We start from the raw sequence: 25521 nt of genomic DNA on the forward strand, positions 1-25521 counted from the left end.
AGATTGGCTCCTAAATTCTGAGCCCAAGTGATACTTCTGTCTTAGCCTCCAGAGTACCTGGACTACAGGCATGTCCCATGCCTGGAATCACTTTGATTTTGTATTGCCACTTTTGATTCCTTTTGTCTGCATTTCCTTGTAACTTTATTAGCCATCCTCTTATTTGCAATTTTTCTGTCATTGTAATTTACAAGAATATAGTGATTTTTTCTTTTTTTCCACTCAGAGATTTTTGCCTTTCTACAATGAAATTTAGCTTACTCAATTTATTGTTATTGATGTTAAGAATGTATTCATACATCTTAAGTTTTCTCTTTATTGTGTTTTATTTTCTTTGGATTTTCCTCCTCAAATTATTCTAAAGTTGTACAACCAACTGTGGTTATTATCTTTAAATTTTAAAAAGGGAACACATATACGCTTATAAATATAAAGGAAAAAATGTGTATTCCTCCATTCTCTTCCCCAAACACAATGAGACTTTGAACCTTTTTAAATCTCTCCCCAGGGACTGATATCTCCAATATTTTTCAAATAAACTATGATTTAAATTCTAATTTTTTTGTGCTTTTTTGGTTATGAACCCTCTCACCATTTACATTTGATTCCATAAAACATTATCAATAATTATTTAGATTTCACTTGGTTTTTATTCTGTAGTATTTTTAAACCAATATGAGCAAGTGGCTCAAGTGGTAAAACAGTTGACTAGCAAGCGTAAGGCCCTGAGTTCAAACCCCAGTATCGCGGGAGAGTGGGGGAAAGACAGGTGAATGATCAGTTGCCTGCTCACCACCAGTGGTTTACAGATCATTGGAAACATCACAGTGTGGGGCCTCACACGGCATGGCTCCCCATCCCATCAGTGCATTGGCAGGGAGGGGCGCTGTCTGCTCCTCACCTTCTAAGTCCAGGGATCAACAGAGCAGAGCTGCAGAGAAAAGATGAGTGGCCTCCTGAACCAGTGGCACCAGCTCACAGATGGAAATGCAGCTGGTCACACTTTCAAGCAAAGACAAAAACGAGGTGAAATGCCCGGTTTCAAAATGTTGCTATCCTCTTTCTCTAAGGTACCATCAAGGGTGCCACAGAAAAGCTGGGACGTGGTGCGTGACTTGGGATCAAGGCTGCCCAGTGCACTAGCAGACCCGCTTTGCAGTTTCTTCAATGCTTTCTGCCCTCTGGTGGTTTGGTTTCCTTTGCAGTTTTGTCCTTGGCTCTCTGTCTAGTTTCAAAAGTTCGCTGTGGGTTAGGTCTTTAAACTGTTTCCTGTGCACACCACATGGATGTTTTTTATGTCCCTCTATGGGATGTCACCTGGCACCCAGCCTTGAAGCCAAAGAAACCCTGGGCTACCACGACTAGTTCTCAGTGAGGCAGTGATGAGGCGGCCTGGCCGCTCTTGAACGTGGAGTCGCGGTGTCCTGGAGACCCAGGGCCAGGTCACCGGGCAAACACGCAGGAGTATGTGGGGGTAGAGGGGGTGGGGGGAGACTGGAGCCGCTGCCTACCTGCAGCGAAATTTGAATCTTCTGGGCACCTTGTAGGGTTTTTGTTGTTATTATTTATTTACATATATATATTTTTTGGTATACTCAGTCTTCAACTTTATTGAGATTTTAGTTGCAATAAATATCGAATGTATCACAAAGAAGTTTACTAATAAATAAATCTGGGGCTCATTCAACTAAAGTTCTTGAGGCAAGTTTCAAGCACAGTTTGATGAGGGTTGCAGATCTATTTTTATTTTCTCAAATCTGCTCTCTTTCTTTTGCTAACTTTGCTCATGGTATCAGGGTAGTTGTGGCAATTCTTGCATCACCAAAGCGCATTACACAATTAGAAAGAAAGAAAAGGTTTTTTGTTTATTTTGGCAGTACTGGGAACTGAACTCAACCTTACTACCATTTGAGCCATACCTCCAGTCCTTTTCCTTTTTACTTTGTTTTTCAGATAGGGTCTCACCATTTTGCCTGGGTTGGCCTTGGACCTTGATCCTGCTGTCCGTGCCTCCCAAGAAGCTTGGATTACAGGTGTGAAACACCACACCTGGCAAAGTTTTTCTTTAATGATTGAGTAAAGCTTTGTTCTTCCTTTAATTGGAATAACTTGAACCAACCAAGTGACAAGGAAATACTCACTCATCGGTTTAGGCCTGTATTATTGTCCATCCTTGTCTTAGTCTGTTTTAATTTGTAAAGAACAGAATCTATTTCTCACAGTTCTGGAATCTGGGATGTTCAACCAGTAGATTAGAACACAGTCTCTGCTTCCAAGATGGCACCCTGGACCTTGCATGAGGGGAGAAATGCTGTTTTCACCTGGCAAAGAGCAAGAGAAGAAAACTCAACCTTTTAATAGTGGCATCAATCCATTCATGAAAGTAGAGCCCATAGGACTTAAATACCTCCCTCAAGGCCCCACCTCCTGACTCTGTGGCTTTGGGGATTGAGTTTCTAATGAATTTTGGACGGGACACATTCAAACCATAGAAACCACTGATTCCATCTTTAGGGCAAAGGAAATAAAATCATAGCATTCATCCAAACTGTAAGAGTGTTGCCTGTTGAGAAACTGCCCAGTCGGTGTTGGGGAGGCAACCATTCTACAGCTTTGTCTAGAATTCAAAGTAAGTGTGGTCAGGTTACTCCAGAGGCACCTGCACAACCATGTTTATTGCAGCACTATTCACAATAGCCAAGATATGGAAACAGCCAAGATGCCCCACTACTGACGAATGGATCAAGAAAATGTGGTATCTATACACAATGGAATTTTATGTAGCCATGAAGAAGAATGAAATGTTATCATTCGCTGGTAAATGGATGGAATTGGAGAACATCATTCTTGGAGATATACCCAAAAGACTGTGACACAAGTTACTTCAGAGGCACCTGCACACCCATGTTTATTGCAGCACTATTCACAATAGCCAAGTTATGGAAACAGCCAAGATGCCCCACTACTGACGAATGGATCAAGAAAATGTGGTATCTATACACAATGGAATTTTATGCAGCCATGAAGAAGAATGAAATGTTATCATTCGCTGGTAAATGGATGGAATTGGAGAACATCATTCTGAGTGAGGTTAGCCTGGCCCAAAAAACCAAAAATCGTATGTTCTCCCTTATATGTGGACATTAGATCAATGGCAAACACAACAAGGGGATTGGACTTTGAGCACATGATAAAAGCGAGAACATACAAGGGAGATGTAAGGATAGGTAAGACATCTAAAAAATTAGTTAACATTTTTGCCTTCAACGCAGAGAAACTAAAGCAGATACCTTAAAAGCAACTGAGGCCAATAGGAGAAGGGGACCAGGAACTAGAGAAAAGGTTAGATCAAAAAGAATTAACCTAGAAGGTAACACACATGCACAGGAAATCAGTGTGAGTCAACTCCCTGTATAGCTATCCTTATCTCAACTAGCAAAAACCCTTGTTCCTTCCTATTATTGCTTATACTCTCTTCAACAAAATTAGAGATAAGGGCAAAATAGTTTCTGCTGGGTATCGAGGGGGTGAGGGGGTGAGGGGGAGAGGGAGGGAGCGGGATGGGTGGTAAGGGAGGGGGTGGGGGCAGGGGGGAGAAATGACCCAAGCATTGTATGCACATATGAATAATAAAAAAAAAGTAAAAAAAAAAGTAAGTGTGGTTCCTTTTCAAATAATCTTATCTTTTTATTGTGAATACACAGATTTGTATTTATCTCAATTCTTTCTTTTATTATTTGTGTGTTGTTTTTCCTTTATCCCATTTTTATTGAGCTATAATTCACATTCAATAAAATTCCCCCTTTAAAATGTACACTACAGTGTTTCTAGTGTATTCAGAGTAGTGCAACCATCACCAAATCAATTTCAGAATATTTTCATTGCCCAAAAAAGAAACTTATTCTTGTTAGAAATTACTCTTCACTTCCCCATAAACCTCCTAGTCTTAGCAACCATGAATCTACTTTCTATTGCTTTGCCTTTGCCTCTTTTAGACATTTAATATAAGTGGAATCCCAGAACATGTGGCCTTTTTTGTCTGGTTTGTTCACTTAGCATGATTTAAAAAATTTTTTGACCTTACTGGGGTTTGAACTCAAGGTATTGCACTTGCCAGGCAGGTGCTCAACTGCTTGAGTCACACCCTCAGCATTTTTTGACTTAGTTATATTTTGCATAGGGTCTTACTTTTATGCCAGGGCTGGTCTGGATTCCATTCCTTCTACTTACTGATAGGTGCACTCCACCACACCCAGCTTTTGTGTGTGTGTGTGGCGGGTGGAGAGGAGGATTGGGATTTGAGATCAGGGCTTTGTGCTTGCAAAGAAGGCAATCAACTGCTTGAGCCACACCTCCAGTCCATTTTGCTCTGGTTATTTTGGAGATGGGGTCTTGTGAACTATTTGCCCAGGTTGGCCTCAAATTGCAATCCTCTCAATGTCCACCTCCCAAGTAGCTAGGACTATAAGTGTTAGCCACTGATGACTGGATCACACCCAGCTTTTTATTGGTTGAGATGGAGCCTTGAAGACTTTTTGCCCAGGCTGGCCTTGAACCTGATCTTCTCAACTCTACCTCCTGAGTAGTGAGGATTGCAGGCATGAGCTACAGCACCCAGCTAGCAAGATATTTTTAAAGTTTACCCATGCTAGAGTATGTATCTATCCTTTGTTCTTTTTGTTGCCAAATAATATTCCATTACATGGCTATATCACATTTATTTGTTCATTCATCAGCTTGTGGGCACTTGGGTTGTGTCTATTTTTTGGCTACTATGCATAAGTGTGTACATGAATATTCATGTACACAGGAGTGGAGTTGTTAGGTTGTATCAGAACTCTGTTTAACTTTTCAAGGAACTGTCAAAATGTTTTCCATAGCAGTTACCCCATTTTACATTCTTACCAGCAATGTTTAAGGGCTCCAGTTTCTGTACATCTTTGCTAAGACTTGTTATTTGATCTTTCATCTTCTAAAAAATTTATAACCTTTTTTATTGCAGTAAAATTATACATACCATAAAATTTACCATTTTAATTATTTATAAGCGTATAGGGCTTTTTTGATGCTGGGGATTGAACTGATGGTCTTACATAAGCGAAGCACATGCTCTACCAATGAGCTATACCTCCAGCCCCCAAGTGTACAATTCTGTCATTAAGTCCAAGCTGGACTTGAACTCTAAATTCCTCTGCCTCAGCTTCTTGAGAGGTGATATTACAGGCATGCTCCTCCCTGCCTTTCAGAACATGTTCCATCTTCCCAGAGTGAAACTCTGTACCCGTTAAGGAATGACTCATTAACTGAGGGCATGGCTTAGCGATCCAGTGTATGAGCAGTATAAGCAAGGCCCAGGGTTTGATCTCTAGCACCATAAAAACGAAAAACAAATGAACTAGAAAAAGCAGAAAAAACAAACACACACACACCTCATTTTCATGCTTTCCCTCAACCCCTGCAACCACCACTTACTTAATTTGTTTCTATGAATTTGACTACTACAGTTTCCTTAAATAAGTGGAATCATGCAGTATATGTCTGTGACTAGTTTATTTCACTTAGTATAACATTTTCGAGGTTCATCCATTTTTTTTTATTGTTGTTGTTATTTCATTTTTGTTGTTGTTTGAGACAGAGTCTTGCTACGTTGCTCAGGCTGGCCTGGAACTCACTACGAAGCTCGGGCTGGCCTTGAATTTGAGATCCTCCCAAAGTGCTGGGATTACAGATGTGGATCATTACACCGGGAAGTGGTTCATCCATGTTATATGTCACATCAGAGTTTCTTTCCTTTTTAAAGCTGAAGAAGATTCTGTTGTATGTACTCTGCCACATTCTGGCTTTTTGTTTGTTGCTTTGTTTTTTGGGTTTTTTGTTATTGTATTAATTTTCTCAACTATTTTTTTTTATTAGCGTATATTAATTATATAAAGGGTCTTCATCATGATATTTTCAGACATGAATATAATGCACTTTGATCAAATTCACCCCCTCTACTACTCTTTCTCATCCCCCTGCCTCCCCTCTTAAATACAATTCTGTGAGCTTCACTATTCTATTTTTATACATGCATATGAAGTACTTTGATCATATTCACCCCCCTTCATCCTCTCCTTTCACCCTCCTCCTCCCACTGGTTCATGGCCCCAAAGTAGTCCCCCTATTTCACACTCCTGTCATGTTTTTTGATGATTGCCATTCTAATGGGTGTGAGGTGATATTTCATTTTTCTTTGCATTTCCTGCATGGCTAATGGATGTTGAGCACCTTGTTATGTGACTGTTGGCCATTTTTTTTATTGTTTTATTATTCATATGTGAATACAATGCTTGGGTCATTTCTCCCCCCTGCCCCCACCCCCTCCCTTACCACCCACTCCGCCCCCTCCCTCTCCCCTCCACCCCCGCAATACCTGGCAGAAACTATTTTGCCCTTATCTCTAATTTTGTTGAAGAGAGACCATAAGCAATAATAGGAAGGAACAAGGGTTTTTGCTGGTTGAGATAAGGTTAGCTATACAGGGAGTTGACTCACATTAATTTCCTGTGCGTGTGTATTACCTTCTAGGTTCATTCTTCTTGATCTAACCTTTTCTCTAGTTCCTGGTCCCATTCTCCTATTGGCCTCAGTTGCTTTTAAGGTATCTGCTTTAGTTTCTCTGTGTTAAGGGCAACAAATGCTAGCTAGTTTTTTGGTGTCTTACCTATCCTCACCCCTCCCTTGTGTGCTCTCGCTTTTATCATGTGCTCAAAGTCCAATCCCCTTGTTGTGTTTGCCCTTGATCTAATGTCCACATATGAGGGAGAACATACGATTTTTGGTCTTTTGGGCCAGGCTAACCTCACTCAGAATGATGTTCTCCAATTCCATCCATTTACCAGCGAATGATAACATTTCATTCTTCTTCATGGCTGCATAAAATTCCATTGTGTATAGATACCACATTTTCTTGATCCATTCGTCAGTAGTGGGGCATCTTGGCTGTTTCCATAACTTGGCTATTGTGAATAGTGCTGCAATAAACATGGGTGTGCAGGTGCCTCTGAAGTAACTTGTGTCACAGTCTTTTGGGTATATCTCCAAGAATGATATTGCTGGATCAAATGGTAGATCAATGTTTAGCTTTTAAAGTAGCCTCCAAATTTTTTTCCAGAGTACTATTGGCCATTTGTATATCATTTCTTGAGAAATGTCTATTAAAATCCTTTGGCCATTTTTTATTTGGATATCTTTGGATTGATAAATTGTAAGAGTTGTTTACATTCTGCATAATAGAACCTTATCAAATCTATGGTTTGCAAATATTTTCTTCCATACTTTCTTGATACTGTCCTTTGATGAACAAAAATTTCATTTGTATGAATCAACTCACTTAACTTTTTTCCCTTGTTGCTTGTGCTTTTGGTCTTGTATTAAGAAACCATTGTCTACTTTTCTGTCAAAAGACTATAAAGAGACTCAGCTCTTACATTTACATCTATGATCCATTTTGAGTTAATTTTTGAACCTGCTGTACAGTAGATATCCAACTACCTTCTTTTGCATGTGGACATCCAGTTGTTCTGGCACCATTTGTAGAAAAGGCTATTGTTTTTCCATTGTACTATTTTGACATTATTGTTTATTTCTATACTCTTAATTCTAGTCTATTGATCTATGTCTACCCTTATGCTTCCACCACACTGTCCTGATTACTGTTGCCTTGTAATGAGATTTGAAATAGGAAGTATAGTCCTCTAACTTTGTTCTTTATTCCCAAGGTTCTTTGGGCTCTTCTGGGTTCCTTATTTTCCATATGAATTATAGGATCAGCTTGTCAATTTCTGCAAAAGCAGATGTAATTTTGATAGGAATTGTATTGAATCTGTAGATTAATCAGAGGAATATCGTTATCTTAGCAATTATCAAGTCTTCAAATCTAAGAACATAGGATGTCTTTATTTAGATCTTCTTTAATATCTTTTAATGATGTTCTACAGTTTATAATACCTATTCTATTGTTACTTGTAAAACTTTCAATATGTAAATATTGGATCTCATGGATTTTATTTTGAGACAGGGTCTCACTATCTTGCTCAGGCTATTCTCAAACTCTTGGATTTAAGAAATTCTCCTGCTTCAGCCTCCCAAGTAGCTGGGACCACAGGCACATACCACCACACCTGGCTTTAATTTTTTTTATCCCTATCTTTTCTTTCACAATTTCCATTTCTTTATATTTTGTTCTGCACCTTTGGAAAGATTGAGGTGGTCTTATAATTTTTTAATTGTTTTCATCACCATCTTTTAACCTAAATATTCTGTTTTGTTTTGTTTCACTTTTTTGAGCCTATAGTCCCAGTTACTGGGGAGGTGGAGATCAGGAGGATGGTGGTTTGAGGTCAATGTGAACAAAAAGTTAGCAAGACGACATCTCACCAAATAAGCTAGGCATGGAGTCTGTAATCCTAGCTACGAGGGGTGCATGGGTAGGTCGTGGTCTGAGGCTGACTCAGGTAAAAAATGTGAGACCCTATCTAAAAAATAACTGAAGCAAAAAAGGGCTGGGGGCATGCCTCAAGTAGTAGAACACCTGTCTAGCATGCATGAAGCCCTGAGTTTGAAAACTTCAGAACTGCCAAAAAAATTAAAATGGTAGACCTATTTTTATTAGTGATGTATTTTATCTGCTTATATTCATGAGTGGAGATCTAGATCATCCAGTATTGGTAACTGGCAACTCATCTAGAATTAGAGAGGTCACTGTTCAATTCTCCACAGTGGGTCTTATCCTTTGAGGATGACGGTATTAGGTTAGAAGTTGGTTTTCCAGCCTCTGTAGTGAATTGGATGTGAGTGGAAAAGCAGTAGCCACCTTTTCAGATCAAGAAAATGGTTACGATGGTGGGTAGGTACTTAAAGTTGAGGAAGAGGAAAAGGGTAAAGAAACAAAGTAATAAGGTATGTTACTTGAAACTTTGCCCAGGAAAGAACTTTGTTTTTTTTTTTTTTTTTTTTTTTTAAAACGATAGTATGCATTTATTTTTAAGTTCCAGGTGATGTCCCATCTTTAGCAAATGGTTCTGTTTCTTGCACCTTCTGTGGCTACACTGAGTTACAATTGTTCAGAAACACACACAGGCATGTGAAATGTTAAAAAAACAAAAACAAAAACAAAAAAACACCACCTTGTCTCTGGTGCACGTACTTTTTAAGGGAGAAGAGCTTTCTGTAATAGTCACTAAACATTGCAGGAAAGAACTTTGGATGTGACTAATGGCACATGAAACTCAGTGGAATAAAAAATGAAATCTACTATGCATCTTAGGGAATCATATGTACAAGTTAGCCACAAAATCTGGCTTTTAAAGAAAACCCCTTAACTGTACAAGCAGGAAATGCTCTGTGAAAAGAGCCCAAGAGGGCCTACTTTCCAATGCCCACGTCTGATCTGACCACAGAGGATAATGAATAAGTAAGAATAGTCCAAAGTGTGGAACAAAGATCAAATAAATTAATGAAAAGTAGTGTTTATCCTTAAGAGAAGAACTGGGATGTAATCATAGAATATCACCTACTGCCAAGCAAAGGATTTTTATAATAACCATTTGTAAGAATTCTGTAATCTATATGGACTCTGCTATGAGTTTTAACATTTTTCACTGAACTTGGGGTTTTATTTATTTATTTATTTATTTATTTATTTATTTATTTATTTTTGCAGTACTGGGGCTCAAACTCAGGGCCTTTACCTTGAGCCACTCCACTAGTCCTATTGTGTGTGTGTGTGTGTGTGTGTGTGGAAAGGGTTTTTTGAGATAGGGTCTCTCAAACTATTTGCCTGGGCTGGCTTCAAATCCCAGTCCTCCTGATCTCTGCCTCCTGAGTAGCTAGGATTACAGGTGTGAGCCACCAGCACCTGGCTGAACTTTATCTATGTAGAAGCCTTTGGAAATCATTAATATAAAGGAGCGTGAAATTTTTGTATTATTGTATATTTTATTATTAACAGTAATAGCAGTTAACATTTAATAATGTTCCAGGCACTAATACACTGTTTCAATCCACTCCCTGAAGAATGTACTATTACGACATTATTTTACAAATAGGGATGCTGAAATGGAATCAAGTAACTTGGTTAGGGTTACATAATCAGTAAGTCTTACAGCCAGGAGTCAAAACTATGGTGCCTATGTCCACAGTGCTTATCCCTATCACATTTTATAATCACAGAAGTCTGCTGGGTATAAGTAAAGATACATAATCCTCAAAAGAGGAGACAAGACATGTACACAAGTTGAGTCCAATGGAGTGTGTTATCTAATAATGGTGACATTGCACGGTTTTCAGTCTACCAGAATGTCAATAGATTACTATCACTTAACTTTTAACCTTGTTGGGAACTTTTCTTGTTTACTAATGAATCACCAATACGACTGGTGGATAAAGACATCTGGCTCACAGTGCTCAATCAATATTTGTTGAATGAATGAAGAATGAATGCCAGAATCCTGTAATATTAGACTAAGGCCTTTGAACTACTGTGCCACATTTGCCATGACATTCACAGAGTCACTAGACTTGGCACTCAATAAATGATCCTTGAACTAAATTGGGAGAAAGCTGCACTGTGGTTTGGCCTTAAGATTGCTCATTGTTTAGTTTCCTTATCTCTAAAATGGAGAAGGTGTTCCTGTCCCCCAACTTCACAGAGCTCAGAAAGGACTGAATTTTTCAAAGCTTCTCATCTGTTTTAACTTCTCTTTTTTCTTTAACTTCTTGTGAGCTTGGTTTATATGAGATGAACTTGGAATCTCAGGTTTCTACTTACTACCTTTTCCACATTTATGGCCAATTCTCATGATTAGTTTGCCAACTGACATTGGATCCCTGTTTTATATAGTGAGTTAAACTGATAATCATCTGTACTTTTCAATGTTGTGGTTATTTTTTTAAATGGTTTTATTTGCTAAGCCTGTATTGTGTGCAAGACCCAAAACTGTAGGAATATAGGGGCGATTGATTGAAAACCATGTTTCCTGCAGTTTCTATGTGTTTTAAAAGCAAGCAGAGAGCCATGCCTGTAAACTATCTACTCAGGAGGCAGAGATCAAGAGGATTGGGGTTCAAAGCCAGCCTGCGCAAATAGTTTCTGAGATCCTATCTTAGAAACACCCAACACAAAAAAAGGACTGGCAGAGTGGCTCAGGTGGTAGAGTGCCAGCCTAGCAAGCGTGAATCCCTGAGTTCAAGCCCCAGTACCACCACCAAAAATAAAAATAAAAGGCAAAGACAGTAGGGATTCAATTGTAAAACAACAGAAATATTTCAGCTCCTTAACTCCACAAGAACAAATGATTTTAAAAAATATGTCAATTGAGTATGTCTTTCCTGGGCATGAAGACAATTCAAACCACAAACAAATCTTACTTTTGCTAGTTACAAGTAAACTATGCCTTGAGTAGTTTTATGGTGATTCCAGATTCCCAGGCAATTCCTTCTGCATTGACCAAAAGTTAAAAAAAAAAAAAAAGGGTGGGGGGGGAAGTAAAAAAAAAAAACAAGCAAACAAAAGTACTGACTTAGAGATCATACGTGAGCTAGTTTAATTGACGATGGTACCAGCCCACCTGGGACTGGGCACCGTGGCAGCCTCCCCTGGGGTTATACTGCTCTGGAAGGCACTTAAAAATGTATCAACTTTGCTGGACCTAGACGCTTTCACCTCATTCAGCATGGAGCGTCCTCTTCCAGGAGGTGTAGTCGTCCATCTGGCAACAATTACAGTTTAAGAAAATAGAGCCACATCACTCATAACAAAGGCCGTCAGTTGTGAGAAGTGGAGCGACATCTGTCACTATTGGGCTACAGCGTCCCTGTGGTGCCCGTCGAGGCCCAGGGTCCCTGGAAGTGGCCGGCTGTCCCTGATCGCGGCTGTCTGTGGTCGGCAGAGGCCCCACACAGCCCTGGTGAGGCGAGGCGAGGCGAGCAGCGGCGTCCGGGGGCGCGGGCTGGACGCGGGGCCAGGGTCCGGGAGCCCGAGGGCGCGCCCATCCCGGAGGTGCAGAAGTCTGCTCGGGCCGGAGCTCCCGGGGTTGTTTGGTTTTGTCCGCGCCCTGCCCCCGTTCTACCCTCTTCATGCAAAAGGCCAAGGGTTTTTGACCCCCCATTGCCCAGGCTGAGTTCACGCTTGGGTTTCTTTAGCCGCCGTCCAGTGACAGAGAAAGCAATCGCGCAGTGAGGCGAGAGCGCTCTGTGAATGGCCTCGGCGAGAAAATACTTTTTCTTCTTGGCTGCGCGCGTCCGCAGCCTTAGGGGGGGTGGTGGTGATGGTGGTGGGATATCCCTTTCAGAAACCCCTCTGCGCTCCCCCACCTCGCTCCACTCCCCGCATGGCCTCATACATCCTCTACGCGCAAGGGTTTGGAAATGGAGGCGTGAAGACACAGGGGTGACCACAGTGCCGAGAGGAGAACGGTCATGGAAGGGTGCGTAGGGAGCTGGGCGCCCACTACCCTCGCGGAGGGGCAGGCGAGGGAGACCGAAAGGCCGACCGCGGGCGGGCGCCCGCCGCTGGAGGCCGCGAGGCGAGGCGAGGCGAGGCGAGGCGAGGCGGGGCGGGAGGGGGAGGCGGGGGTCGTCCCTCGCCGCGGAGGCTCTGGGCGAGCGGGAGGGGCAGCACCTGAGGAATCCGCCTCCGGCCGCGGCGGCCGCCGCCTCGCTCCGCCCCGGGGAACTGAGCGCGCGGCCCGCGCGCCTGCCACAGAGACGCCAGCCGCCGGCGGCGCTAGCACCTCGGAGGAGGCGGCCGAGCCAGCGCAGCGCTGGGAGCGGGACTGGGGGTGGGGAGACCAGCCCGGCCGAGGCGAGGGCCACCCCCTGGTCCTCTGCCCTCGCGCCCCGCCAGGACCAGGTGAGTGGCTGGGGGTGGGGGGACGGACTCGGGCGCGGGGAGGCGGGAGGGCGCGAGCCCGGTGGAGCGCACGCCCCTGCCCGGCAGGAGCTGCCCTTTGGCGGGCTGGACACCCTGCCTGCTCCGGGAAGCGCTGCGGCTGACTTTTTTGGGAGGAACAGAAAGGCGGAGCGTGGATGTGGGCGAGTCCGTGTGCGGGACGAGGGCAGGCGCGTGTGCCAGCCCGAAACTCGCACCCGTGTTTTCTCGGGCGACTGGCGTCAGCCCGTGCTGTCGGCGCTCGGAGGCCAGAGGCCTGTCACCCCGGGCTCTACCCTCTGCCTTTGTGGCGGGAGCGAGGCAGCCCGAGCGTGGGATGAGCGCCCAGGCGGAGGCGGCGAGGGGACGCGCCCCGGCCAGTGCCGGGAGTCCAGCGGGGCCCCGAGGGTCTCCGGAGCCCGTGTGACGGCAGACGCGGAGGTGACCGCCGGGCAGAGGATGGGTAGAGCTTAGCCTGCGAAAGTTGGGAGCGTCCAGAGGTGGCCGGTCGTTTGCTTATGTCCGTGGGTTTCTTGCCTCCACGCCAGATGTCACTTCGTCACGGGCGCGCGCGCGTGTCTTCTTTTCGGAGTGGCTGAGGACCACTCTCGTTGTGAATGAGACACAAAGGGTTGCGTTGACAGCTGACCCTGACATAAGTAGACAGCAAGGTGAGGTGTGCTGTAGCCGGGCCAGGGTGATGATCGGCGGTTTGTTAAAGTAAATCGATTCCCGTAGTCCCTCTGCCAGGCTTCATTAAAAGGAAATTATTTGAATAGATTCAGTGCTTGGGGTTCTCAGCTAACCCCAGCCCAAGCAACATGATTCATCTGCACGAACAGCTGCTGCCTCCAACGGAGGTGGACGGATCCTGGAGGAAACTCCTCAATCATGCTCCTTTCTTCTATGAACGTGACGATTACGAGGACCTTGTCCACCCCACCACAGGCCCCGTCCCAGGCTGAGAACCTGCAGGTCAAACTTTAATGACTCCTTTTCCTACCATGAGGTTGCTCCCCAACTCCCCTTGAGATAAGAAACCCTATTCAAATCCCATTTTAAAACCTAGTCTTTTAAATATGGGGAAAAGCTTTATCTTTTCGAAGTATTTTAAAACTAAATGCCCCCATTTAAAACTTCACTCCTTTGCTCGTATTCTTATAGTTCAAATTCTGGAATTTTGCGTTTTGTGACTGTGCTGGTTCTTTTTCTTTCTGAAAACTTACGAGATTTTTATGAAGTTGCAATACTAAAAACTTGTTTAAAACAAAAAATTGAAAGTTGTTGCGTTGAAAATGGTAATGAAATTACGTGCATATACGTATGTATTTAAAAAGGAAAAATTCAAATTAATGGAAAAAATCTATACAAGTAGGTTATAAAAATTTTCAAACAATGAAGTGCAAATTAAGCTCTCTCTTTCCCACCCATACCCCACGCTCTACTTCTCTTCCCTGAGGCAACCACAGTTGTAAATTTTTTCTATGTATATCTTTCCATAAACTTCTATTAATGGAAATAGATTGTGGAAATCAAGGATGAAATGAAGTAATACAAGTAAAGACTGGCCTGTATGTTAGTGGCGATTACTAGTAACTTGATGTCTACTTATGATGACACTTAGAATCCTTTATTTGGCTTAGAGTGAGTGCTAAAAATCTTAGAACTAGTGTTCAGTGGAAGCAGAACCATAAAACTATTATCCCTCCTTCCCCACACGGGTTTCTTTACACCAGGGTTTTATAACCTTTGTTGAATTATTCCTTCATCTTGGAGCTATATGAAGTACTGAATGAGGAAACTATAGTTTCCTCTGTCCACTACAGTGTATATCTGAAAACATTGAAAGGATATGTGTACTCCCATTGACGTGACATCAGACAAAAATTACAGAAGTCAGGAGAAATATGAAGGCCAAGTTTAAGACATCTGGTCACATTTCTTAGCTCCAGGCCTAGGTTTGCCTTAAATTAGCCACATGAAGTAACTTTCTTGGAAGTGCTTTTGTTTCCCTTCACTCTCAGTTAAATAAAGGAATTGAGCTACATGATTTTTAAGGGTCTTTTTAACTCTCAAGTTTTATGATTAAAATAGTTCTATAGGTGTCCTAGGCCTGGCTAAGAATAACCTAGGTGGGTCACCCAGTGGGGTGACAAAAAGCTCTGAAGAGAGCTCTTCATGAAGAGGAGGTTGGAGATGTTTAAAGTACATTTCTGTTCTTATGAGTTTGATCTCATTGGAGAACATCTATTTGACTTTCCCACAAAATGTGTTTATATTGTTGTAGAGGACAGCCCCTGGGCTGAATGGGCCTCTACGTTTCACCTTGTATGACTAAGGAGAGTGAATTCTCTTTACAGTTTAAGGCGCTATTTTTAGGGAAATTTCTCTTAGCAATCTCTTAAACTTTTCTTTTTGGTAAAGGGGAGGAAGTAAAGTTCATTTACCTACTTCAAAGAATGTTGACATAATTTAATTAGTAATTCTCAAATGTTCAGATTGTGAATATCTCTTACATCTAAGATATTTTAGTTACTTTGTAAATCTTCATTTATAAATCATGTTCTTAATAGGAAACTTTCCTAATCTTTAAAACACTTACAAATTCTGAGCTGGTGATTCCTGGGTGGGTGCAGGAATTGGGGAATGACTGCAAAGTTGTGAAAGTAAAAAGAATTCGCTAATTTTGGTCACTGTGTAGGATCTCAATTAAGGGATCAAAAGTACACTAAGTGATGACTGCAAAAATCATTGATATTAAAATGGAGATCTGTAATATAAATTATAGTGAAGTGTTAAGAAATTGGGATGCTAAGAATATAAATTTGAAGAATACATTTGTGAATGTACTCAGAGTAATCTTGATTTACTGACAAAAACAAAAAAAGTAAAATTCTTCTAAAATGGAAATAGTTAATTTTTCTAGCTCCCTTCCCAACATTGTTATATGTTTATTTTTCTAGATGTCTTACATTGCAGATCCATTTTATCATATTGTGTTATCACATATTTTATTTTTTAATATTTTACCATAATACTTCATGAACACTTATTATTTATAATAATTTTATAATACTATATGCAATGGAGGTCCTGTAACTTAACACTTCCTATTTGGGATTTTCCAGTAATTAAAATAATGATTATCCTTATGAATGTAACTTTTTATTTCTCCTCCTCCTTCTCTTTTCCTTTTTCTCTTCCTTTGTCTTTTTTTCTTCTTCTCAACATCTTTAGGATTGTTTCCCTGAGAGGTAGGAGAGTATAGTTGCAAATGGGGGTGGTGGTGGTGGTTATAAATTTGGAGGTTTTGAGTTCAAACCTAGCTCTATCACTTATTGGCAATATTGGGCAAGTAACTTTATTTTTTTAGAATTTCAGCTTTATAATCTGTACAATAGGTTTTATAGTTATTGCCTTCTACATAGTTAAGATAAAAAGCAATTAACATGTGAAAACATATAAATGGTACCTTATTTTTATTAGGGAACCTCCACATTTTTTATAATTTGAAAGTTAAATCGTTACTAATTTGCCTTGATTTGCATTTCTTTGGTTTTGTGCACAGTGAGGAATCGTTTTCTTAATAGTGTTGCTATAGTTTTCTAAGAAGAGTTGTGGAAACTTGATTGTTTCAGTGATTGTTGAGCTAGACTATAAAATGAACATATAGGGAGGTCTGTTACAACACTAATGAGTATATTAAATTTTTCAATAGGCTTTTTTCACATTAATTGTTGATTTTTTGTACTTTCAGTTTGAGGTAATGTCTATTAGCTATTATTATTTTAAATATTAGAAAAGTTGCTATGAAAATTAATAATATCATATGTAAATCCTATTTAAATGAAAATACAATCTTCTCTTTTCCTTTAAGAGGTGTTTTATAATTATATAGTACGATTGTGATCACAATTTGATGGACTTTTTATGAAGAATGCTTCTCAAAACTTGGAGAAAAATCAGAGAATTGATGATCTCCAATCAGGTTATCTTTTAGCTACAAATGGATCATGAAGTTATGCTCTCTGCTTTGAGTTCTTATGCAGTCAGCGTAGTTTAGACTACACAAAAGCATGCCCTTGTAAGTTCTGGAGTTCTAGCAGCCCTGATATTTTTGGTAAACACACACCCAACATGGATAACAGCAGCTCTTTGTGCTGTTGAGCCCTAGGAGGGCTCTATTGTGTACTCTTCCTTGCTTCCCATTCTTGACTGACTGGTGATAGCCACGCCCCCAAGTCCAGATGTGAAGTCCTGCAGTGACTTCTCTTCTACCCAACTCTGTTTACCCCTGCCACCCATTCCTCAGTGTATTTGCTTTTATTTTATCTATATAGGACAAAATATACAGAAAACTCACTACCTTTTCAAGAATGTGGTTTCAGATTTTATTTTTATTTTTCTCCTATGCTCTATGAATATCTTTAACAGTCTCTAGAGATTAGCAAGAGATTAACGCATAATCAGTACTTGGTAAATGTTTGTTGCAGTGAACCATATCTTGTGTTGTCTTTTCTGTTCCTGGGCATGGTTCTATTTTTATGGTACCAGTCTGCAGAAGCCAGGTTCAATTGTGTCCTGTATTGCTGTTTGTCTATATTGCTTACCAAGATTAGCAGTTAGGAAACTTGGTGGTTCTGGTTCTTCTAACTTGTGTGCTCAGAGGAGTTTCTTGATTTTTGTGCCTTGCTTTTGCTCTGTAAAATGGGATTGACAATTCCTGTTCTAATTACCAACCTTCTGCCTAGAACTGTTGTAAAGATAAAATGAAATAATAAATGTGGGTTTGTTTTAGGGGGGAAAAAGCCCACAAATTTGTGCTGTGTTGTGAAAATTACATATTGTCACTATCCTTCTAGGAGTGTCCATACCTTTGAGGAAACCTCAGCTCAATGTGAAGTTGCACTTTGAGCTTGAGGTTAGGTACGGATTCTTAGGGTGCACTCTAATCTATTGAGCTAGACTCTGGAGAGAGGGATTACTAATCTGCATTTTAACAACCCTAATGATGCTGAATGACTATTCTAGGAAGTAAGAAGCTTCAACAACCACTAAAAAAGTGTTTTCCTACTACTAAATATTTGTCGTAAAATAATCCAGAAATACCATAAAATCACTTTTGTGTGCTAAACATGGAGTGAAACTCAGCTACTATTACTAGTCACTATTTGGCTTTTCATCTCTCAAAACTTCATGCAGGAATAATAAATTCAGGTGCCTGGATGGGCCAAGCAGTAATTTGAATGATGGAGCAGGGCTTCTGTAAAATAATAACCCTTATTGTTTTGCCTTGGTAATAAGTTCTGATAGGCTAGAAAGTCTGCAGGTAGCAGAATCAGGAAGGCTCCTCTGAGTTTTCCCTTTTGGAAGTGTAGGCTCTGTTGCTACACCATGTGAGGTGAAGCTGACATAATAAATAAATTCACATGTCTGCAATGAATTTTAAAGAACACAAATGGACCCAACAAGACAAACTGGGAAACCAGATAATTTCTGACCTCTGAACTAAAGGTAATATGGGTGGAAATAGTTGCAGTTGAATGAGTGTGATAACAGAAGAAATAACCACTTTCAAAATTAACTATCAAAGAAATACATATTATACTAAGACGTTTTTCAACTTGCAGATTATAAAGATTCAATAGATAGATAAAATACAGTGTTGGCAATTGAATAAAGAAGTGGCTATTTTCATATACTTAGCGTGGAGGCAAATAATTACAGATTTTCTGGAGAGCAAGGTCTTTAGTAAGACCTCCTTGTCCAGTATGGTAGCCTTTAGCCACAGGTAGCTATTTAAATGTTAATTAATTGACATTATCTACAACTCAAGATTCAGTTTCTTGGTTGTTGTAGCCACATTTCAGGTGCTCAGTAGTTGCCTGTGGCTAGTGGCTGTGTTGGACTGTGTAGAGATATAGACCATTTTCATCACTGGGCATGCTAGGGGCGTGGCTCAAATGGCAGAGGACCTGCCTAGCTAATTGGAGGCCCTGAGTTCAAACCCCAGGACTGCCAAAAAAAAAATGTTCTCTTTATCACTGGAGAAAGTTCTATTGAACAATGTAAACTCTTTGATGCAGAAGTTTCTCCTCTAGAAATTAATTAGAAGTGATTAGCTTAATGTACAAAGGCATGTGCAAAAATATCACCTGACGTAGTTATTTGTAAGAGTGAAAAATTTAGAAACAGTATTTGATATCATGTTAAAAATCATTCTGCACTAAATGTCTGTGAAAATAATGGTAAATGTTAAGTGAAAATATCCCTATTGTAGAATTGGTTTAGTTATTTAGGTAGATAGCATAGATACAAGAGGTTAGGGGACTAATTGTTCTCTTCTGAAAAATGTACACCTATGACAGAACTTTCCCTTTTCAGCATCTGTGCTTCTCTTCTTGAGGAATAGAGTAGATTGACTTTCACTAAAAAATGAGTTCATAGGTATCAGCTGGGTTCTCATTAGAAATTCACAGTCTGTCCCCATCACCCCTGCAGGTCTACTGAATCAGAATATCTAGCAGGGTCCAGGAATCTGTATTTTGAAATTGTATTATCAGTCTGTATTATAATATCACGTACCAGCAGGTTTTTGCCTCCTGTACTAAATCCCTCAAGCTGCATTTGTTTTACCTTGATCAAGTTAAATATCTCTGAATTCTGTCCAGGCTCCATTCTAAGTGCAGGGATGCCACAGTGAAGTGACAAACAGTCCTGTCTTCATGGAATAAGCAAAACAAGCAAGGAAAATGAATAAAGTATGTTGTCTTTAAGGCAGTCTTTTAGATTGTGAACTACTAGAAAGGAAAATGAAGCAGACAGAGGAATTAGAAAGTGAGGTGGGGGTTGTGATTCTCTACAAGGTGTCAGTGAGAAATGGCACCTGAGTGAAGACCTGAAGGAGGTGAAGGACCGAGCCATGGGGAAATAGTGGATGAGGGGCTGTTAGAAGGGTGACCAGAAGGCTAGTGAGCTGGAGGAAAGAGGCAAGCAAGGGAATCAGTGGGGGATTAACTCAGAAAGGCAATCTAGATCTTTTTACTTAAAAGTTCTTTGCTCTCCTTAAATTCTTTGGCTAATCACTTTGTAAAGGGTCAAACAGTCCCAAATTCAATGTTTTTCAGGATAATTTGTCAACACCTGCCACATTTGCCTGAGGTGCTTGTTAAATACAGGTTATAGGCTACTAGAGCTATTAAATAAGAATTTCTGGGGTGGGACCCACAATGGTGCCTTTTAACAATATTCTCAAGTGGTTTTTATGGACACAAGTCATGAAACCACTCCTCGAATTCATCATTCTGAAATTTAGTTTTCATAAAACAGATAAGCTAAAAGTTGTCACCATGTGAGAGAAGATGTAGTTAGGATAATGCATCATTTATTTCCTGTTTTTTTTTTTTTCTTCTGTATTTTAAAACCAATTAAATGGACACTACTTTACAGTGAGTTTAAGTATACGTCTTTGTTGGGTATTTGGGGAATCGAAAAGCTATAACCATCATTTGTACCCACACCAGAGAATGGGTGCAACTGTTCATTTGAGGGTTCTGACATCTCCCCTTTCAAATGTGTTCTGTTTTGTTTTTAAAGGATGAATTTAAACCTATTTAATTTTTTTCTTTTTCTTTCTTTTTTCCCTTCTTTCTTGAAATCTAATTAATTCCTAATTAAAGGAAATACCATTAACATTTTGGTGACCACTATTTTTTATATCTCTATGCATATATATGTATATATATATATGTACAGTGTGCGTATTCACCACAAAGTAATTTTATATAAAGTTTTTTTTAAAAACCTATAGTCATTTCTTTTTTAAAAATTCAGGGAGCTGTCTTCCTCTTTTATCCTTCCTTTTCTCATCACCAAAATTCCGGTTCTGTTTATGCTATTACAGCATTTTCCTTAATCATGTGACCTTATATATTGTATATTTTCAATATTTTTGTGTACTTTCATATTTTATATATGTACATATATAATCTTTTTTTGTCACTTAATGCTTAATAAAACAAGGGATATAACTCTAAGTTAACTAGTATAGCTCTTATTTATTCTTTTTAATGAGTATATAATATTCCATAATGTATATACTCCATAATTAAACAGCCATTACTTCTCTGAAGGGGAATTATTTAAACTCAGCAAAAAACTAGTATTATATATTAAAGATAGACAAGTCTAATTGCATGATTTGAAATATTTTTGTAAAGCAAAATAACCATTAAAGACCACAGATTGAGAAAAATTTCTCCATATGCAGATAAAGATTACCTTCTCTGGTACATAAGGAATTCTTAAAAGCAGTAATAAAGTATTTTAGAAAACATAATTTTAAAATATTTTCAAACAACATGATTAACTGTTCACAGAGGCACAATTCCAAATAGTCAATAAATATGAGAAATGCTTGGTTTTGTTAGAAATATGTTACAAATAGTAATAAACCATCCCTTGATGCCTACTTGATATTAATACAGAACAATAATCCATATGAAGATGTCGGAACTTGTTTATTTACTGAAAAGTCTAGCAGAAACTTTTGTTTTAAAAGCTGTATTTAGCTGGGCATGGTGGCACAGGCCTGTAATCCAAAGGACTCAGGAATCATAATCCTCCAGGATTTTGACTTTGAGGCCAGCCTGGGTTGCATAATGAGACCATGAATCAGAGAAGACAGAGTTATATTAAAGCTGTAATCAAAATTATTTCCCAGGGTTTTTCATTTGCTCAGAGAAGTTGAGGAAGATTGACTTTTATTCTTTTTTGGATTGTGTTTCTGGAACTTTTTTTTTTTTTTTTTTGGTGTTACTGGGTTTTGAACTCAGGGTTTCTCGCTTGCAAAGCAGGTGTTTTACTGCTTGAGCCACACCTCCAGCCCTGAGTAAAATTCTTATAATGGTTTTTATTATCTTGCTAGAGATTAAACCCAGGGCCGTGAGCACGCTAGGTAAGTGCTCTACAGCTGAGCTATATCCTCAGCCCAAAATTGTTTTATACTACCCTTTTTTATTTGTTTTGTGGAATAAGATACTTTTTGGAGAGGGGGCAATTCTGGAATTTGAACTAAGAGCCTTGGGCTTGCTAGACAAGCACTCTGCTTCTTGAGCCATACCTCCAACCTTTTCTACTTTTTAAGTTATGTTTTAGATAAGGTCTCTCTTTTTGCCCAGGCTGGCCTTGTACTGTGATCCTCCTACTTCTGCCTCCCATGTAGCTGGGATCACAGATATGCCATCATGCCTGTCTTAGTGGTTGAGGTGGGGTCTTGCTAACTTTTTTGCTCGAGCTAGCCTTTAATTGTGATCTTCCCAATCTCCACTTCCAGAGTAGTGAGTTTTACAGGGGTGCATCACTGTGCCTGGCCTTAAGATTTCCTTATAGATGTTTAAATCCTCTAATGGATTCATGAAGTATTTTCCTAAATATTAGAGTATAGGCCCCTTAAGAAAAAGTATTATGGCATATTATCTTATGTATTTTTCCGAAATTACGAATACAGAAATATCTACCATAACATTTGGCACCATGTATTGATCAATATATTCTTCACAGTTGCCAGTCTGGGATCTCATATTTAGTTGGTACTTCTTTGAAAAAAATCTTAATAGTTTTTCAGTAGTTTGCAATATTGAAAGTAGAAAATGGATGATGGTAGGCTGTTCCCTATAAGGTTTAGACTTTCAGTATTTTTTCAAAAGTGCTCTGAGTCCTTGATTCTCTTGTGGAACAAAAACCAGTCAAACTTCTAAAGGTGTAGTTGACAGAGAAATTTTCTTTTTCAAGTGCATTCCCCACATGAACCAGGTTTGTCTCCTGATTACATAATCCTAGTTAGCTAATCTATGCTCTACTCTGATGATTTAATAATGGTCTGAGAATTGCTGGAGCAAGAGGCTAAGGTCCCTGCACATTAGAGAATAGCTAGGTCTGCATCTTCACTGGTTGGAGTATAGTAAACGATCAAGTAGGTAGTAATATTGTAGGTGTGAGCCTCAGCATTCTCACTTTGGACCAGTGTGAGGAATGTGTTATGCATGAGTTCACACTATATCCTTCTGTCGATGGATGTGAAACATGCTACTGCATTTGCTGAGGAGTTTATACCTTATAATATAAAGTCAATGCAATCTATTATTTAAGAAACAAAGTCTCTATTTTCCTCAAACATTTTTGTGTATGTGGTGCTAGAAATTGAACCCAGGCCCTTTTGCATGCTAGGTAAGCAGTCTACCACTAAACTATTCCCCCACCACCTCTGAAACTTTTGATAGTTTTTGACTCTAAGACAACCGACACCTACTTTGATTCCAGAATAGTCACATTTCTGAGATAGTGGATTGACTCACCAAGCATGATACCTGGTACAAAATTGACCTTCCAGAAATGTTCTTTTTTCTCATTGGACTTGTTGAATTGAATGATGGGTCTCAGAATTTATCACAGACTAGCAATTAGTGCTGAGTGTTTTGCTTCCCAATTAATGTTACTGAGCTCTTACTTTTCTAGGAAAATTAGACCATGTGAAACCAACCTTTTTCTCCCATATTCATATAAATGGAGAAAATCACATTCTAAGTATGGTGTTTTTACAGTATTCTTGATCAAAAGTTGTATTGGAGTTGTTTGATATGGGTAGGTATTGAATGGACCATCTGAGGCCCTCTTGGAATCTAGAAGTGTAGTGTCTGGGTTATGGTATTTCACATATTCTAAATGTTTGAGGTTTTATGCCATCGTAAAGACCCCGAGCAAGTGGTGTGTTATCTTAGCTTCTGCCTCCAGAGCAGGATCTGTGATCAAACAGGATAATACATGGCATACTTGCATATCTGGAATTTCAAAGTAAGGATGTGTGTATGTCATATGTATGTTTGTGTATATGTGTGTGCATACACACAAAACACAGTCTTTAATTTAAAAAAAAGCCAAAAGGTCTTTACGACCCATATACTTTTCTCTGCTTACTGCTCTCCTACTAGTTAATAATTCAATTTATAGCAGGAATTAATCATTTAGTTTGATAATATAATTAATAAAAGTTAATCTGTACTACTTCACGCATTGCACACACATTTCTAACCCTCACAACAGGCCTGCAAAGTAGACATCATTATTTTCACTTTCACAGTGAAGAAAATGAAGGCTCAGAAAGGTTTAAGTAAATTTCACAGGAGTCCTTAAGTAGGAAGTGTGAAGTTGGAATTCATACCTAAGACTAGCTGATTTCAAAGCCGTTGTTCTTTCCCATCATACTCTTGGATCTGTGTTTTACAATTCTACTAGACTGTGAGATACGGATATCAGGAATTGTATCTTAAAATGTTATAAATTATCCAGAAAAAAATAACTTGTGGCAAACGCTGCTCTTGCTCAAGGAGGTGTAGGGAGGTGCTCAGGGGCGTATTAATTAATTAATTAATTAATGCTTCAGACCCCTAGGAGAGCACATAGTGCCTTCACTTTGGGAAACAGACTATAGAATGCTGTGTTATAGCTAGTGAGGAAGATTCCAATGGGAATCACACTTCGGTTTATTCCCCAAGCTTGAACCAAAGCTCAGGACTGGAGGTACTCTGACCCTTTTGCTCACTACTCTTACCTGCGAGCACATAGTTATCTTTGATAAACTTTTATTAATGAGTGAGTAAGTGATGCCCGTAGGAGCCTGTTACTGTTACGCCAGAGTTTTTATATTCCCTCCTGACCTGGACAAAGCTTTTTTCATATCTAAGCCACTAACTATAAGAGCACAGAGGGAAGTGAGGGTAGATGGAATAACATAAGCTTATCATCTCTGCTGGAAATACCAAGGCAAGGCCCATGCCCTTCAGAAGGTAGGTTACTAGCATTATCTTTTGAATAAAGGATGGTAATAATGAGAAATAAATCCAAAACAGGTCTGTGGCTGAGGAGAAGGAAAGTTGGGGCTTTACATTTGCCAATAAATAGTTAGTTTAAAAAAATAACTGAGGCCATATATTTCCAGGATAACAGTGCATAGTGGATTAGAGCCATGAAATAGAGTCTGGACAAAAATGTTTTGCAAAATGTGACATATTTCTTACATTGTATAAATGTTGTAATTCATGTTAATTTTAAGTCATAAAACTTCCCAAATCAAAACAGTGTTGGCTTATTTTAGGTATTGTTACTTGGAAGATTATCAGATGTCTTGTATGGTTTTTACTCTCAGGAAGCTAAAGTTCATATATTGCAAACAGGTGCCATAATTCTTTCTCCGATTAAGCTGTGTGTTTAACCTGTACTGATGTTTTAAGGCTTTGAAATAATAATTGGTAACAGTTAATTATGATATCATATTGTGTTTTGATTTTCATTTGGATAAAAAGTAATTATTTTCTGAAATATGTTTATCACTTCCTTAAAAATAATTTTTCTCTTCATGAGTTTCCTACTGAGCAAGCGATTCATATCCAGTGGGGATAAGAGAATTCTCTATTGTATAGGGCATTAATAATAAAAGTAAGCTAGTAAGTCTTTATTAGGCACCTGTAATTGGAATGGATATTATGGAGAAAGAGGAAGGAAAATAAAGAGCTCTCTCTTTCCTTGGGGAAAACTATAATCTAGTTAAAACACAG

The 25521-nt window shown here is 39.5% G+C and overlaps 1 protein-coding gene across 6 annotated transcripts in view; it reads left to right on the forward strand.

The window, feature by feature from the left end:
- The first annotated feature begins 12757 nt into the window (after window positions 1-12757).
- The window catches only part of Greb1l (GREB1 like retinoic acid receptor coactivator), a 257622-nt gene continuing 244858 nt past the window's right edge, over window positions 12758-25521 (forward strand). For 5 of the 6 annotated variants that reach the window (XM_020186390.2, XM_074070137.1, XM_074070134.1 and 2 more), the window contains exon 1: window positions 12758-12892. The gene's annotated coding sequence lies outside the window, so the exon portion shown is untranslated. Of the gene's footprint in view, window positions 12893-12959; window positions 13582-25521 lie in introns of those variants that run through there. The other variant, XM_074070133.1, reaches the window with a different exon arrangement.

This window comes from Castor canadensis, chromosome 4, assembly GCF_047511655.1.
Source record: "Castor canadensis chromosome 4, mCasCan1.hap1v2, whole genome shotgun sequence".
In the NCBI taxonomy this organism is placed as follows: Eukaryota; Metazoa; Chordata; class Mammalia; order Rodentia; family Castoridae; genus Castor; species Castor canadensis.